This window comes from Salvia splendens, chromosome 3 (assembly GCF_004379255.2).
Source record: "Salvia splendens isolate huo1 chromosome 3, SspV2, whole genome shotgun sequence".
Classification (NCBI taxonomy): Eukaryota; Viridiplantae; Streptophyta; class Magnoliopsida; order Lamiales; family Lamiaceae; genus Salvia; species Salvia splendens.
The window spans coordinates 34,367,129-34,371,972 of NC_056034.1; positions in this window are offsets into that span (position 1 = coordinate 34,367,129).

Here is a 4,844-nt window from a genome sequence, read left to right on the forward strand (position 1 = left end):
AGTAGGAATAGTTGGATGCATTGTTGGAAAACTTTAAAAATATGCAAGCAACTACAATAAAGTGGGGAGTTCTTAATGGATATATATTGGAATTACCCAAAATGTTTTAATACAAATCACCAACTACTAGTGACGTCGGTTGAAATATTTATTTCAACAGCAACCACCACTTTGATATAGCTTTATTGTACAATCTTCTTATATTGTAATTTTAAATGGAATTTCTTAGATTAAAATTTGCAATTAAGATTAGTAAATTCCATATCAGCAAATTGACGAAATCACAATATAGCATCATTTGAAAGTATAATTTGGAAATTAAAATCATTTGCCTTCATAAACAAATTTAATTATCCTACAAAATCATCATTCTCCAATTGTCACACCCCAACCCCTCCATCGTAAACATTTATAATAGACAAATACAAATTATAGTGAAGAACATTAACTAAGTCCAAAATACTATAATAACAAAATCCATCATTTATTAGGATTATTTACAAATATTTTAACTCCTTATCTTTCTTTCAAATACGTATTCTCTATAACACTCTTTTCTTTTTTTCTCATTCTTCTTTTTCCTCCCCATCTCTCTTCATTCAAAAACCACAAAGCCCTTATATTCATGAAAAAAATGGAAGAAGTCGGTTTAGTCGATTTTTCAATAGTCATCCTCTTTGGAGACAAACAAACTAAATATACTATAATAATAATATTAAGCTAATGTCGTGTATGCATTATGTTTTATATACGTGTAGTTTACAAAACTTATACACGCCATTCCATTACTTTTCTTTTACTATTTTATACACGCCATTCCATCACTTTGTTGGAAATATTACAGTCTTTTACACTGGCAAACTCTTGCTATTACAAAAGAACCAAAAATTAGAAGGTAAATAAAACAAAGTAAATATAATAAAATGAATAAGATGCAAACTATAGTCTTCTTTAAGTCGAGTCGAGGTATCCCTCTCTCCGCAAGACGAGATACGCTCCGGCTAGTGCTCACGGATTGGCGCAACGTCCCCAAAGATGAAACGACTTTCCTCTTACCGAGTTGAAGAACCTCAAACTCGTAAGCACCGGTAAACTTGAATTGGAGGCGAGAACCGAGCAATGCAATGCTCCTAAGATGCACACTAGAATGTAGAGACTAGAGAGAGTAGAGAGAATATTTGTTGTTGGTGTGTCCTTCTCATCTCTCAAACCCATCTATTTATAGGATAGGAGAGACCACTTCAAAATTCTTGGCATTAAGGATCCTTATAAACCACTTGGAGATTACCATAAGTTGAAAAGCCAAAAGACTTAAGAAAAGGAAAGGTTTTGAGACCCTCTAATTTCTCATATGTTTTCTTCCACAATCACCCACATTGGTTAGAGCGCTGCAAGCTCAAACCAACACAGGACGTGTATGCATGCATGCGGACTCTTTTGCTCAGTTCTCGAGAAACGATACTGCATTTGGAGAGGTAACTTGTAATTTTGAACCTTCCATAGTCAACACTATTGGACATACCGGCGGGCTAGTGGACGCGATGCCTTGAACTATTCCTCCTTGGTGTATGCCTAGTATATAGCATCAACACAATATTGTCTCAACTCCATCAGTTCTCATGTTTGTGTCCGTTTCGGCCGTGGAACACCTCTTTGGAATTCATAAGTGACTCACACAGATGAAGCGGCATCACTTCTCACTTACATAGGTGATTCTTTCATGAGTATCCTGCCATACTGCATCTCCTTGAGATTTCAAGAATCATTAAAAGTCAAAAGACTTAACCTCTTACCACGTGCAGGTTACAACAGTCAATGCTTTCTAAAGAATGGGCGAAGATTAAAATCTTCTGAGTGTTACAGCTAGATTTGTATAACTTCATTTTCCCATTGAACTAATCTCATGGGATCTCCAATCGTATGGTTGGGTTACCACTATACTCATCTTTTAAGATGTGGTTTTCAGTCCCATTCCTTTTAGCAATTTATGCATTTGATTACGGTTTAAACCTTTTGTTAACGGATTCGTTAAGTTATCCACTGACCTTACATAGACAACTGTGATAACACCACGTGCGATCAATTTCCTGACAGTATTATGTCACCGATGAATATATCGAGACTTACCATTGTATAAGCCACTATGTGCTCTCCCTATAGCTGTTTGGCTATCACAGTGTATCACTACTGTCGGCATTGGCTACTTCCAACATGGAATATCTTCTAAGAAGTTTCTAAGCCACTCGGTTTCTTCCACTGCTTTATCCAATGCGATACACTCAGATTCCATGGTGGAACGAGCAATACACATCTGTTTCGTTGATTTCCACGAGACAGCACCACCCCCCACAGTGAACACATACCCACTTGTCGAAAATGAGTCTTTTGAATTAGAGATCCAATTTGCATCACAGTACCCTTCATGTACTTGGGAATATCTTGTGTAATGCTGCCCAAAGTTAATAGTACACTTCAAGTGTCTCAAAACTCTACACAGAGCTTTCCAATGTTCCTTGTTTGGATTGCTCGTAAATCGGCTCAACTTGTTTACAGGATAGGCAAGATCAGGTCGAGTACAGTTTGTGATAAACATCAAACTTCCAATGACCTTTGTATACTCTTCTTGAGCAATCGAATCACCCATATTCTTGCTCAAATGGACATTGAGCTCCAAAGGAGTCTTTGCTGGCTTACAATCAAACGAGTTGAATTTCTTAAGCATTTTCTCAACATAATGAGATTGCGTTAAGGCAATTCCCTCATTAGTCCTCAATATTTTGATTCCGAGAATCACATCAGCTAGATCCATATCTTTCATATCAAAATTTCTTTGTAACATTTTTTTGTCTCGTTAATAATGGCACTATTGCTGCCCATTATCACATATGATCAACATACAGACACACAATAACAAACCCGTTATCTGTGTTCTTAATGTAAACACACTTATCACATTCATTAATAGTGAATCCATTTGCCAACATCACGTTGTCAAATTTCAAATGTCATTGCAACGGTGCTTGCTTCAACCCATATAATTACTTTACCTGTTTGCATACTTTACGCTCTTGTCCATGCACAACAAACCCTTCGGGGTTGTTCCATATATATTTCTTCTTCCAGATCACCATTCAGAAACGCAGTTTTCACATCCATTTGGTGAATCTCAAGATTTTGCAAAGCAGCAATCGCAAGAAGCACCCGAATGGAAGTGATTCTCGTAACAGGTGAATAGATATCAAAAAAATCATACCATTCCTGCTTAAAGCCTTAGACAACTGGGTGAGCTTTATACTTATCTATAGTACCATCGGACTTATATTTCCATTTCAGAATCCACTTGCACCCTAAAGCCTTACAGCCTTCAGGCAAGTCTACTAACACCTAAGTATTATTTCTCATGATGGATTCAATTTCACTGTAGATAGCTTCTTTCCACCACGCTGCGTTTGGGCCAGACAAAGCTTTCGCTAATGACTTTGGTTCACCATCCAACATGAAAGTTATTAAGTCTAGACCAAAAGTCTTAGCAATTTTAACTCTTTTACCACGTCTTAGTTCTATATCTTCAGGACTTGATCTCGTCCTTTTTGGAGGATTAGAACTAGTGGATTCATCCATCATTCTTTCATTAGAACGATCCTCCTACTTCTTGCAAGGGTACACATTCTCAAATAATATAGCATTTCTTGACTCAATTGGTGTTCATTCAGCCTCCCCCCACATGTTCTGAGATAAACCAGAATTAATCAACAGAGCATTCATCATCTCTTTAAGTATTTGATTTTTTTGTTCAGCAACTCCATTTGACTGGAGAGAATATGGAGCCGTTTTTTGGTGAATTATACCACTTGAATGACATAATTCTGCAAACGGAGCTACATACTCACCACCTCTGTCACTTCGAACACACTTAATTCGACAATTAAGTTGATTTTCGGCTTCATTTTTTAAGTTTTTAAACGCTTCAATTGCCTCATCTTTACTTCTTAATAAGTAAAGGTAACAATACCTTATGCAATCATATATAAATATGATGAAGTACTTTTTACCACCTCTAGTTTATACAAATTTTAAATCACATACGTCTGTATGAATTAATTATAGAGGTTTTGTGCTCCGTTCTACCGGCCGAAACGGTAGCTTGGTCATTTTTGCTTCAACACAGACTTCACATTTCTTTTGTGAGTTAAACTCGAGAACTTTTAGTAAATCAAGATTCACTAATCTTTTTATAGCATTTAAATTTACATGTCCCAATCTATTATGCCATAAATCATAGCTTTCAAGCCAATAAGAGGATGTGTCATCTTCCTTATTGCTTATTCCTTTTCCACGGTGAATGACCGTAACACTCAGCTCAAAAAGCTCATTCACTAGGTGACATTCACCTATGAACTTTCCATACTTGGTCAGTATAACCTTTTCACACTCAAATTCTAGTGAAAATCCATGATTTACTAGAAGTGAGTCTGACACCAAATTATTTCGGATGTATGGGACATGCAGCACATCCTTAAGGGTAAGAACCTTTCCTGATCCTAATTTTAGGAACACATTACCCACACCAACCACCTTAGAAGAGGCGCGGTTTTTCATACGTACTTTTTTACCTCCAACAGATTTGTAAGTAGAAAAAACGCTTCTCTCGGAGCACACATGACATGTGGCACCAGTATCAACAAACCATTCATTTGGATTATTACCATGGTTCACGTCGGAGACCGTTGCGACCTCCTCGTGATCTTTGTTGTTTATAACAACACGTTCATATAATTTGCACAATATTGTCTCCATTAATAAGTACACAACTATATTGCATCATATGTGCATTGGTATATTCA